The sequence below is a fragment of the Uloborus diversus genome, chromosome 4 (genome assembly GCF_026930045.1).
Source record: "Uloborus diversus isolate 005 chromosome 4, Udiv.v.3.1, whole genome shotgun sequence".
In the NCBI taxonomy this organism is placed as follows: Eukaryota; Metazoa; Arthropoda; class Arachnida; order Araneae; family Uloboridae; genus Uloborus; species Uloborus diversus.
The window spans coordinates 135,466,119-135,480,738 of NC_072734.1; positions in this window are offsets into that span (position 1 = coordinate 135,466,119).

The following is a 14,620-nucleotide window of genomic DNA, read 5'->3' on the forward strand; positions in this document are numbered from 1 at the left end:
AGTGAAAAGTTTAAGTAATTTTTGGCTTACCTTCGTATTTTTCAAAGCTTTAATTTTTTATATTGAAGCAGAAACTGAGGTTTTGAGATGTAGCAACTATTCCTCAGTTTAAATTGTAAATCAAATTGATTTTATCTATGAATTTGAACATATACACAATTTCTTTGTGACTAATATATTAGCTTTGATTTTTATGTAAATTTATGATATATCTTTTACTTGGATGATTTTCATCCTGGAGCTCCCGTTTTTATGCAATGATAAAAGGGTTCCTCATAACACCGAAACATGTTTATGCAATATTTTTGCTGATCAAATGTATGTAATATGATTTGAAAAATTGATCATTGTGTTAAATTTAATATTTTAGATGAAGCTTTTTACTTTCAGCAAAAGGTTTTTCTATTTTTTTATTGTATGCTTTGAGTATTACAAAATTACTGCTAGAAATCATGTATTCTATTTGGATCGAATACTAGATTAGTATGAACAAAATTTGTATTTTCATTCTTCAAAATATTTTACATGTAATGAAACTAATTAACAATAGTATATGATATAATTTGAATTCTCAATGTATTGTATTGTATAAATCTTCAAGTTATGATTTTGAAATTTATTTTAATTAAAGTGAAAAGATGTAAATTTCAGCGGAATATAATTTGTACTCTTAAGAAAGCCTACAAAAGCAGGGATAAGGATAAAAATTCTAATAGACGATGTATAAAGGCACAAACACCTTATATAGTCTTTTTTTTTTTCGAAGGGGCTGCGTTCTAACGCTATTAAGCCTTTAGCAGACTTAGTGCGATCCCCCGTTACAGCATCCAGTCTTTCAGGTGCCACCATTAAGGCGCAGGATGTCAATGACACAGATAATTTAGACGCCCAGTTTCCACCAGATGGAGGCACCTAGGCTCTCTTTTGATGGGAAACTGCCCTAGGAATTTAATTTAGTCGAGGGATATTCTAAGCCAAACGAATACCCAAGGGATCTTTTACATGCTGCATAATCATACGACACGGGGCTGATGATTTTCTGCATCTTGAAAATCCTCGGACTGGCCATCCCAGGTCAGAACCTGGATCCACAGGTGTATAAGACTATCGCCAAACCATCACCCCACCAGCCAGGCTTATATATCCTAATAAAAAGTTATAAAGCTCTGCAATTTTGATTTAAATTCATTATTTGTTCTAATCATATTGTCCATTTTTGGGTCATCCTTTGATTCCTGTCACCCAAATCTGAGTATTCCGTACGTTTGGAGAAGTAATCATAATATGGAACACTTAGCTCATTATCAAAATGTTTAGCCAAACTGGTCAAAACAAAGCACTTGTTTGTTCGTCAGATGTTGCCAAAATCAATATTGATGAAATTTTAAATATAATGTATACTTTTTAAATGAATTAATCCATTAAAAAAGACTAAAATAGTAAAAAAAATAGCAAATCCGCCAAATAAATGAACTAAGCTATTACATAAACATTTGGATATGTCAGAAGGTTTACGTAATTGTTGGATCTGTTTTAACCTTGATGTATTTTATTAATCAATCACAGTAATTTAATTTTCGTGAGAACAAGAACTTTGTTTGCATTATTGAAATTTATTTTCCAAGACTACTTATGAGAAAGTTAATGGCAAGAGCAATTTCAGGGAAGCATTCCCAATCCCTACCAGATAAGAGTAACTATTAAGAATTTGAGAGAAAAAAACTGAAAATTATGTTGATTATAATAAATTTGGGAGAACATTTTTTGATCTGAAAGTATTTACTAATTTTCAATCGGCTTTTATTTATTTACTTTTTTTATTTCGCCCTCTTAAGAATTTAAGCCACATATTTCCAAAAACTAATTATTGATGCTATGAAAAGGTAACAAATATAAATGAAAATTTTAAAGTTTTCAGTAAAATGAATGCAAAATTCGGACCCGAAGAGAAGCTTTCATCAAGAAATCTATGTATCGTCGCCTCAGAGCAACAGTAGGATATCTTTCTGTTATACCTGGGATTTGATGTCTTACTGTTGCTCTGAGGCGAGGATATATCAGGCTATATAGCAGCACCTACCTGATCTACTACTACTATTTCTTGGCTCAAAGCAGGGGATAGTTTCATCTGCTTCAGTTGTGAAGGAATGTTTCAGAAGAAATAATTTTAATCAGTCTTTCTCCCGCTCAAAAAATCCTAAAAACAGATATATCTAAGGTGTATTTTATGTTTAAACTAGTAGCTCATTGTAGGATGTATTTTTGTTCTCAAGCTCTAAAACAAAGCATGTGCTTTTGATAGAATTAATTGTGTTTCTACTAGGTATTAAAAATTTGAAACTCATTAAGGGTAAAGAAATTTCTTTGGTAGTAAAGTTTAATGAAGATGGTATGTGCATGAAAAGTGCTAAACTTGAATAGGTAAAAATTTCAGATTGAGTATCTTCTGTTCCTTGCATCAAGTGGTAGTCAAATTGAGTGTACCAGCCAAAGAACAGAAGCAATGGGGCAGTAAAACTCGAAAATGAAGATGAAAGCTTAGAAAATAACTTACTGATAGTTATACTGTTGGGGGGAAAATATTCATTTAAAAGTTAGATTATTCTTTCTCATGCTGTGTGAGCATTTTCGTTTTTTTTTTCTTTTTGAAACTCAACATAGGAATGTATTGTTAATTGTTCTTCGTGTAAGTAATGTTATCTTATGGAACGAATTGTTAAAGCAATAATTGTATTCATTGTGTTTTCACCTGTCTGAACTTCAATCCATTACCTATTAAAGTAGAAACATCATAATTTTTTTATCTTTTGTACAACTTTCTGAAGGTATTCTGTACAATATCAAATGCATAAGGCTTGCAGTAGTAGGAGGAGGAAGAATTCTAAGTTCTTTGTTTTGTCTCAAAAAATAAATGTTTTCATTTGATGACCATGTAAATGATGTGTGTTTTTTACTTGTAAAGCAGTTGACAATTTTAGAAGAAACGTTATATTATTTTCAGCTTTCAATAAGTTTGTCTATAACATGAATTATATGATAGGTCTTCGCATATTTTCAGATTGAGAACATTTAAATTAATACTCGTTTTGTTTCCATAAATTATTGATCAATTATTTACTGATAATTTGATCACGTTAAATCCCTGTGAACAATTTTTTTTACTTTTAAAAGTTTTCTCATTACCTTATTACTGTAGTTGCTTCTAAATTAAATAATATATACTTTTTCTAATGTGCAACTATATTTAAATGCCTTCTAGTTGACATGAAAGCACGAATTATTTTAATTTTCTATTTAGAGATAAAATTGCCATTTTTAAACTATTTTCCATTTTTAAATTTAGAGATTATTATTTAGAGATAAAATTGCACAATTTTAAAAAATGGTCAATTTGTTTTGAAAATAGTTAACTAATAAACATACTTAATCAAATTGAAAATTAAATAGTCAATTTTGGATGCATTATTTAATCTTAAGTCCTCACTTTTTTAGAACTAAAACAAGTTTGTAGAATTAATTGGATAAATGATGTTAAAAATTCAAAAACTTTAACTATGATAATGAAAATTGTTTCTAACATTGATTTTTGCACATTTTCAGAAAATAGTAAAAGGCTTTGTTAGTAAAACTTTGGTTCTTTTCTTTTAATCAACCTATTGTTATTACTTGTATATTTGCCAATTTTCATGTCTTGTTAAATGTTGAAAAATGCAAACTCAGCAAGCTGATACTGTAATTATGCATCTTCAAACCTCTTGTAAAAGAGATAGTCTTGATTTGTCTACAATCATGTGAAATCATTGTGTATCCTCAAAAATACTTAATAAGTTCCTTGGTAAAATACACAAACAATATATTAGCCATGGAATGGAACCATTGTTTGAACCTCAAGTTTAAGTAAATAAAGCAGGGAAGAGGTTTTTTTTTTTCTTTCACTGGCAACAGTGTTATCAATTATGTCTAATCAAAATTTGTTACTAGTAAATCTTGAGTTTTTAAACATCCTGATAAATTTTAATGGCTTAAAGAAAGTACCTGTCTCATAAATTATTTGCCTCTTGTTTCGTTTTTAGTTTTCTTTTCATAATAGCTTGAATTTTTAATGCTATGACATTATTTGTTCTTTTAATGCTCTTAATTCTTTGTTAATGTGTTTCCTGTCTCTGCTTATAGCATTTTGCACAGTTAAATTTTATTGCCTGTTTTAGTGTTGCACTGACTGGTTTTTAAATAGATTACTTTTGTATTTAATGTAATTTTCTAATCAAATGTAGCTGTTTAACAAAATAGAAAAAAGTGGCTTTAAATTCTCTTTTCATAAATTTTTTCTTTGATAGCATATTCAAAGCACATGTGTCTTTAGTAATATGAGTGTTAGGGTAATGGTTAGCATTATTAGCTTTAAGCTTAATGCTGGGCACGTTTCTTTGAATTTAATGTACTAATTTCAACTTGTGATGCATTCGACAATCAATTTTTTTACAAATTCCATAGAAATAGCCTTTTGATGCCTGAAGAATATTAATTTTTTGCTTCTAACCCATAGTTGCCACTTTGGTTGTTTAATGCTGGTGCATGCAATTTGAATAACTGCATTTAATTAAAAATTATCATACTTAGTTATGTGTTTCTCTTCAATTTTCCTCCCATAGTTTGTCTACTTCAGTTTGGTTTGCGACTGTTTTGAATGAATATTCAAAATATTTGAAGTGTGCTTTGACATTTCACGCTATTTTTTATGCCAAAAAAAAGAAAAAAAAAAAAAAAAAAAAATCTGTAAGCTAAACACATTTTACTGCACAGACCATTTTTAAATTTCATATTTAGATAAAATTTTTATCTTAATTCATTGTACCAGGCCTACTTCACTATCTTAAAATATGTGTCAGTATATATATAAAAGTCATTTTGGAATTTTATATCTGAACTTTTTTACAACCTTTATGCCAAATTGATATTTCTGTATAAATATGTTTTCATAAAATCAGAACAAACATTGAAATGAAGCAACTTGTATTACGTGTATTTCTTTTTTGAAGTGTTATCTCAGGTGTTTCATGAATTACTTATACATTTTTAAGTTTTAAATGTTATGGGATTTAGTTCTATTTTGTTTTAAAACTCAAACCAAAAATCACTGAAATCATGTCATACCAATTGTACATTGTGTAATTAAAAATGTTTAAGGTGCATTAAAAACTGCAGTGAGAATTCATATGCTTTTTATTTGAGATGTTTTAAGTTTTGTTCAGTTAACACACTTTACACTATACAAATCACCATTTCATTATTTTTCTCTAATGTAGTCTTTGGGGAGAGTTCAGGATAGGAGGGGGTGGGGAGCAATAACAAGATCTGAAAATATTTTTAAAAAAATAAATAAAATAGGATTATGTATTAAGCAATATTTTCACAAGACCAAACAAATTGCAATAAGTTGCATAAAATACTTATTTGTTATTAAATACATTGCCTTATTGTTCTCAGTCTCCTGCTATAATACAGTACTCTTTCAAACACAAATTATAGGGAATTCTAATTAATGTTTAGCCCCTTCAGGGGTAGGAGTTGTTTTAATTTTCTTAAAGTTCCTAATTTTTTTAAAAAAGTATTCTTAAATTTTCAGTTTTGTCTTAAATGTCCAAAAATTTTCATTAGTTTAGACCTCATTTTTTGTAGAATGATGTCCCTGTACAGATGTTGTCCCTGTACAGTTGTATGTGGTGGAAATCACTTTTATCTGTTAAGAAACTGCACCGGTAGGATGTCAAATTAGTTTATTTGACACCAGCATCTTGGATTATGAAATGGCTTAGATGTAAATATTTTTACCTTTTTTTGCAATTGCATTGTGGTATGAGCCAACTGAATGCATTCACAAAATAGAAAAATCTCTCCCCCCCCCCCCCCACCTGAATTGACAAGTCGCTGAACGTGTTGAAAGGATAAATACTGTGTTAAAGTTTCAAATTCCAATGAAAATGCCATTGAAGTTCTGGAGTCTCGGAACTCGATCTGGTTCAGACTGCAAAAACTTGAGGGTCATGAATCTGGATAAATTTCTGGATTTAGGTCGATTCGTACTATATATGAGCCCAGCTAAAATAGTTTAAGTGCATATGCTTTAGCTCATCTGCAAGGAGGGGCTTCAATTTGCTTGTTTGACTCCAGAACTGCAATAGCGTTTTCCTTGAAATTTGAAACTTTGACACAATGTTTGCTCTCCTAACATCTTTTGCATCAATTGTTAGTAAAATGTATGGGCAAAGGAGTTTATTCTATATTGTGACTGCATTCAATTGGTTGATACTGCAATGCAATAGCAAGAAATTTGAAAAAAAAAGTTAAACTTCAAAGGAAAAACCATTGTTTTCTGGAGTTGAACTAGTAACTTTGGACCCCTCATTGCAACCAAGCTAGGGCCGATTCAGTCAAACTGTTTTATCTGTTTTCATAACTAACGCAAATTGACCTAATTCCAGAATTTTTTCCAGATCTGTGACCCTCGCAAGGTCGTGCCGATTGGTAGTGAGACAACAAGGGGACTTAACCAGTTCATTTATACAAAAGTTGCGATAAAGTATGTTGTATGAATGTTATTTGGTATGCCCCCCCCCCCTCGTTTTCAATAGCTTCAAATGCTGCTGCTGCCTGCACCTCTCCTGTTCCAGATGAAAGCTGGGCAATTTGAAATAACTGATGAATTCTTTTCTCAGTAATTTTTTCCACACAATAACACAATAAGACTAGGCTTTCATTTACTCTCCCAGTGGATAACATTAGGTTGAAATTTAGCCGTTACATCAGTATACTTTGAGCTCTTTGCTTCATTCTATGGAAGCAGCTTGAGTCCCTATTTATGAAAAATCCATCAATTTAGTGTCTTGAACTTGTTTTGGTTTCTGCTAGGACATAAACAGCCTTTCAACTAAACTTTTCTTCTAACTCTCAAGATTTTCTTTTGTCTATTTCGGTCGTTTCCTTTTTTTTTCCCTTTCAAGAACCTTTTTCTTTCCTATATCCAGTTTTATTATCGACTTCCATCATTTATTTACACCTACCCTTATGTACCAGTAGAAAGTGTTTTCTTTCTTGCTATACTGATTTACTGGTTGAGGCATCGGCATGAGCAACATCATAAAGATCACCCAATTTAGAAAGAAAAGCTTATTCCTAGTTGGCTGAATCAATGAGTTATGGGTCTTCTTTAAATGCTGCTCCTTTTTAAACAACTGTTCAAGCTAAATTGAAACAATCAGCATGTCTCTGATTGGGATTCGTGTTCTTTGCCAAAATTTTGTTATTCCTGTAATGGTCACACTCAGGGTCGTAGCCAGGAGGGGGGGGGGGGAGTGCTCTACCTTTAAAGCAAAAAGTAAAAAAAAAAAGGTGGCATTATTGTTGCCCAGTTATTAAAGATTTTAGTGTCAAAAAAAAAAAAAAAAAATTTCTTAGGACTTTTAAAAAAGGCATTTTCGTATCTTTAACTATTCTGTAATTTGCCTACTCCGGTCACTAGTGTATAAGAAATGATTCATTTTGGACTACACAGAATAGCTTCCCTTTCACCGGAAATAGTTCTTCCTATTGAATAAAAAGAGCACTTAAAACCATCGAAAAACCCTGAGTAATAAATAATCCTTTTCCCTTCTGCTTGCAGCACTGGATCCCTGGACCCGCGCCGTTCATTTCTAAATTCTTGGGATGATGAAACGATGAGATAACCCTGATTGACTTTTTTAATGGCTGTGAGAAGTGAAAAGTGGGCGGGGGGAATGCTTGGACAAAAAGTGACAGACGTGACGACAAGAAAAGAAAGCGGAATGTTTAATCACTGCTAAACTTTCCTTTAATTACGGTCAGACATTGGCAAACATAATTTTAATTTGGGGAGAGCTGGTCTTTTACTAACAGCACATACATGCATGCCCACACATATTCATTCATACATTTATTCAGACAGTTTGTGTTTCATGGGGAATTCTGACCAAGTATTCCCCCCTGTGCTAAGCCACTGAGATCAGTCACAGTTTAATTAATTTCGAAGGCTTTTCGAAAAACGATGTATATGGTGTCATAGCAGATTCTTCCATTACTACTAAGTAAGGAAAGTTTAATTCTATCACCCAATCGTAAAACTACTTAATTTGAGCTTAAAGTAAGGATAGCTTCAATAAAAGTCCATGTATTATAAAGAATCTTAGATATAAGTTATCTAACAAAATCTCTTTCCAAGAGCGGATCTAGCATCTGGTTTTGGAGGGAGTCACTAACGGAAAGGAGGGGGGGGGGGGGGGCGTCGTAAATAAAGTTCGCACGCATGAGCATTATTATATTTTCTGCTAATCCGTAAAATTGGCGAGATGTCACTAATTTCCTCTCAATTCTCTTTTATGTTGAAATTTAACCTTCACTGCGCCAAAATAAGCAAAACTTTGAAAAAGCATAAAGACATTTTTTTTTTTTAACATTTAGAAAGTGTAGTCTATCTGATTGGAATTATCAAAGTTACACACTGATCTCTCGCAAAAGTTTTATATTTGTCCTATCGAGAACATTGACGAAGTTTAATGATAGCTATTTTCTGACATGCGAGAGTGCCCATTTTGTTTTTGTCTTTGAGGGAGAGAATTCGAATAAAACAACCGTTTATTCTCAAGATAAGTTACAACACTGATTCAGGTGACTTACGCCATCGATATACTACATTATTCGATGTCTTTTGTTACTACCAATAATTAACCTGTCAATTTATTCTCTGTTTCATGGTCAAGGTTAATACAGCATCCTCCGCTCGGATGCATTCGGCCTTATTGTTTGCAAAGAGGAGGATGTCCTTTGTCAGTAGCGTCTCTAGTAAAGAAATGATTACCTTCATAAAATGGGAATTTAATCAATTTACTGAAAAAAGTTTTTTTTTAAGTGCCTCTACGAAGAAATAATTTTGCTAGTTTGAAAAGTGCTGGTAAGAATATCTATGATTTTGCTTTCTTATCAGTAGAGAGTAGAAGAATTGGAAACGCTGAAACACGATATATCAAGACATTGATGAAAATTAACAATTAAAAATGCATTTTTAAATGGATTTCCATGGAGAAAATGAAAGAAATTTTAATTTAAGGCCCAAAACTAGAAAATTATCAAATGATGAACGTCTTTTTTCCTTAAGCTGCCTATGTATTCATAGGTCTTCTGTTTTATTTGTTTATTTAATTGTTTTGATGAAATTTAAATGCAACTTGCTAAAAGACAGAAGTGTGAAAAGATATTTCATAGTTAGTCAATAAATTCGTGAAACTTTATTTTTTATGTTACTTTGCGTTTAAAATATTGAAATTTCTATTCCAAAAAGGGGGGGGGGGGAGGGAGTTATGCGCCCGGATCTGAAGAGAAGGATGCAGCGGACTCTCCCTGCATGCCTCTGGCTATGGCTATTGCTCGGGGACAAAAGAGAATAATCATATTTGTTTGCATTAAAAAGCCGATTTTGACTCAGTCTCAATAGAAAAAATAATATGCAGTTTATAAAAAAAGTGGAATACTTTTATAAATCGGTTTATGCGCAAAATGATGTCTAAAGAAGTATTTCATCGTTAAGCACGATAATAAGGTTACTAAAATTTAGAATCGTGTATTCTTCTAAAGTAAAAAAAAAAAAATTTTACTATGTTTTTGCGAAAATGTCTTGTAATGATTTTGGTTTCTATGCACGCAAAGTCTTACAACGCCGTTTCACCCAGAAATTAAATACTGTAAATTTCGGTACAAATTTCATTGGAAGGAAAAACCTTCTTTATGACTTCTAAGTAGCTACTCCAAACTTGAAAGCTGATTAGGATAATCCTCCCCCACATCCGAAAAAATATTCCCATGAGGTAACTGAACCAGGTTGTTTTTCGACCTCATTTGAAAGTAACATCTACAAAGTAAGAATTCGAATTTCTATTTTCAGGAAGCAATATCAGGGTTTGTTTAAAAAACCCCTTACTTTCATTCCTTTTCATATTTTCCCATATTATTTAGAAAAACATGAAACATTTTGAAATTTTATATGTGTTCTGCCTCACGAGAATGATTTCAATTTGAGGTGTGGCCCTCAAGTAGGAAAATGTTGGGCATCACTGAATAAATGAATTCAAATCCAAAAAATGAATGCAGAAAAAAACTAAATCTTCCCTCTCCCAAAAATGTCACTGACACATGGGGGGAAAAAAGGAAGGAAAGATCGAACGAACTCTTTACAAAAGTCGCAAGAACAAAAGCATCCCTTTAATAAAAGAAGTCTAACGCTAAAAGGGGAGAGAGAGTGAATTATAAGAAATGAGAGGGAGAGCGACAATTAAGAAATGAGAGAGAGAGAGTGAAGAAATGAGAAGGGGGAGAGAATGAAGAAATGAGAGAGAGAGAATTAAGAAATGAGAGAGAGAGAGAGAGAGTGAAAAAAAACCTCTCTTCATTAAGAATCTAGAGATATCATAAGTTCCACCACTCATAAAAAATATTGGCAATTTAAAAGCTCATGCGTCTTAAGTTTGCGTTATTGCGTTTTTATCATATCATTCAAATAAACTTTTATTTGATATTGGTATGACACTTCGTTTCAATTTTGTAATTCATATTTATTTATCTATAAATTGTTCGCAAAAATTTCTCAATTTCACCTAAACTTTAATTGTAATTTCACTTTTTCTCCCTTTTATTGTAACAGTATCTTTTTTCTGCATTGATTGAATGATTAAATGCATCAAAAAATTGTTTTGAACAACTGATGCGCCGTCTCTTTTTTCTTTCTTTCGTATTTAAGGAATCTAATGAGTCTATTACACGCCTCATAACCAGACAACAAAGGCGGAAGATTTGAAGAGAAAAATCGGCAGCTTTGACAAGAGCAATCAAACACTGTCACGTTGATTCGGAAGCTGCATTGTAAAGTAGCGATCTCAAGGCCATGGAAGTCAATGTCAAGGTATCAACATACGCGGGTGTAATTTCTTCCTCCTTTAGTACTGTAATCAGCTCAGTTTTTCTTTGCTGTATTTTAAGTATTTTTTCGAAATTTCTTTGAAAATGGAACTTAGCAAATTTAACATTTTATCTAAGAAGTTATTTAGGGACCGTTCATAAGCTGATATGTCGCATGACGATGATGATGGATTGTAGTAAATTAAGATTTAAATAAAATCTATTATGCTGCCCTCGCTTCATTTCTCCGTGTAACGAAACTTTAAATTAAAAGAAGAATTTAGTACAAATGCATTTTTTGAAAAATTTGTCTTGGAGGCATATATAACCGCTCTCTTCCTGAAATATTGTGCTCTATATTAGTTGAAATTTGATAGATTAAATATAACTTTTGATATGTTGGAGAAAAATTTCGGAATTAAGGAATTTATATCTTTATAAACTCTGAATCTCCCCCCCCCCCTGATGTTTATAAATTCTGAGAATGCGCTTCTGAGGAGCGCATCCCCGCCCCCATCCTTCTGTAGTATCGCTACTGCTTACAATGCATATTTAAGTACACAACTTAATATGTTGTGAATATTGTTTTCCTATAACCCGACAGTTTTTTCGAAATTTCTCGTAACTAAAAGGAAATCAAAAATTGTATCAATCCGCAGCTCTGAATGATCTTCATCTCAAGATTTCGTTTATTACACTAGAGCCAGCAGACATAGACATTGTTAAGTACAAAAAATTAGATGGCACTTTACTTCACGAAAAATATATTAATGAATCACCGAATAGCAATAATTGCCCTACAAAAGATCATAAATAACTCTAACAGATGCCAATAGATGTTTAAAAAATATTATAAAATTAAACATTAGCAGACGATAAATTGAAAACTAAAAAGTGTATTTCATATCCGCAACTCCAACGAACTATAGGGGGCACTGAAGTCACTGTCTAATGGCGGACTTGAAAACTAAAACAAACGCACATGGTAACGAAGAAAATGCTAAAAGTGTTGTGATTTTTGTTCGTACGTATGATTTTTTCGCTTTATTCTTTTTAAATTAATTTTCAAAGTCTTGTGGATATTCTGGCCCACGTAGAAAGAAATGAGAATTCAAGAAGCATTAACTAAACGTCAAAGATTAATGCAAACTACGTAGTTCGTAGTTCTAAGCAGCTATTTCCACGATGTTGAATTCGATATTTATCAATTCTTGATAAAACTAAATAATAATTGTGGCCTGACAAGAATAACAATTAATGCTAGAAAATTCAATATGACATTACAAATTGTTATCGAAAGAAGATGATACTTTTTTGCCTTGCTTGGCTAGCGCTTATTGTTTTCCATTTGTAGCTGAGATATTTCTCTCGAATTCCCGAATCGGTTCATTTAAAAATTTTCTGTTTCGATTTTTCTAATTTCTGAGTTACGATTTAATTGTGTCATGTTATGCAAATCATCAACAAAATTCTCACGGATATACGGTGGTAGTTTTCTTTTCAGTTGATTGACCATTATTTCCTTTCACTTATCGAATTCTGTAATCTTACTACCATTTTATTCCACTCATGATAAAAATTAAAAATGTTTTAACTAAAAACGCGAAATCTCGCCAAGGCTACTTTGCTCGCACAATACTAAAACTATAACCCTAAACAAATTTGGCGAAACCTTTCAGCTGAGATTAAAAGGAATAAAGTAAATTCTTTCTCGGTTATTCATTTTGTTCTACGATAATATATTCAAGAAAATATTTTGCATACTGTCCATTCCAACTAAATGATGCTGTAAAATATGGTGAGTTTAATTAATTTAAGATTAAAAAAAATCCCCATATTCTTACAAATTCATACAAAACAATAAAATTTTTTACCTTGTATAACGTTATCCAAGTTTGTTAATCCAGTATTTTCGCTTTCACCAATTATTAAGGAAATAATGAAAACTAACATTATTTTGAGAAGCTCGAGAATACTACTAAGGGACGAATTAATTTCTGTAGCTGAAAGCAAACTAAGACACATCGATTGCGTTAATAAATACTCAGAACAAACTGCCTGTGTTTACGTCAACAGACACACTTGGAACGCAACGTGGCAATGTTTTAGTTTCATTTGCAGTTTTGTAAATCACCGCAAGGTAGCGTATTCGAGCGCTGGAGTTCCGAATCACGATGTTTTATCTTTTCCTTTTTTAATAATATTGCTTTTTGATTACATACAATATTTTGAGCTCATTTTTAGCCTACTTTCTCGTCAAAGTGATCTATACATATAATAAAATAAGATGTTTGTGTGTGTGTGTGTGTGTGTGGCGCGCTTCCCGGGAAAACGATAACGTCTAGAAAGATGAAATTTGGTATGCAGGTGCAGTTTTTGCCAAAGATGTGCACCTCGGGCTTCGATTTTTGATATTTTAATTAGAAAAAAAGTTATTTAATGTTTTATGTGTTTTTTTGCACTTTTTAGTACGTTTTACCTCACAGACCCCGAACCAATCGCACCACCCAAATATTTTTTGTACTATAGTGTAGGAAATTTAATTTTAAATATGATGAATGAAAAAATTTAGAAGATACAGCAATTTTTGTATTTTTTATGAATTTTTGAAAAAACCTTTAATTTGCATTTTTTCCTGGGTTTTATTTTTTTCTAATATCATCCTGCGAGAAGTATCAAAACCTCATTTTTAAAATTTAAGTTGGTACTAGTGAAAACATTTCGCCCTCTTCAGAAGAAAAATGTTCTTAAAAATACGCAATAGTTTTTTTTTTTTTTTACAATTTTTTTAATGCTGAATACATTATGTCTTTCCACGCATCGGTCGAAAAAAAGCGTTCTTCTATCTTTTATGCCTCTGACGTCACTACCTGGATTTCGATTCGATATTTACGATGGAATCTTAAGGAATCTTAATCGCAAACAAATGTTAATTTTTTCTTTTACTATATAGCTTACTTCTACATTTTATGACGTGATGATCACGTGTTTTTCCGGCAGCGCTTGCTTTTTTTTCTTTCCATTTTTTGTTTTATTTAGGGATTGCATTTATTTCTTTTTCCATCCTCCGCCCCCCCTCCAAACTGGACGTTTTGCTGTGTCCATATTAGGTTACATTTCATAGTTGTGAGCATTTAATTCAATAAAAACAGCGAGATTTTTTTTTTCTTTGTCAAACGCTACTTTTTGCACACACGGGGAATTTTGGAGATTTGTTTTTTGTTTTTTTTTTTTGTTTTTTTTGCTCTACTTAAATAAAAAAGCGATATTTTGAGTGATCTTTGTTTTTATTAGTAAACGGACGGGGAGGCTAAAATAAATAGAGATGGATAAGAAAATTAAGAGATAGATCGTAAAGATAGATATACGCCAAAGGCGGCAATCTTGGCGTAAAAATGTGAATGGCACAAAAAAGATAGAGATGGAGATGCCAAATTTATTTAAACAGCCGCCCAAGACGGCAAACTTGAAGGGAAAAGGTAAATGACAAGTTAGCCAAACAGCCGCCACAGGTGGCTGCTTGCAAAGAAAGGCGAATGGCGTAAGAAGGCGAACCAGCTGGTCGCCGCACGCGGCTAGTATAAAATAAAAAAAAGGACATAAAAGGTGGTTTAGTGTGCTAAGGTTAATGTATCGTAAAAATATTGTTTAGTACAAA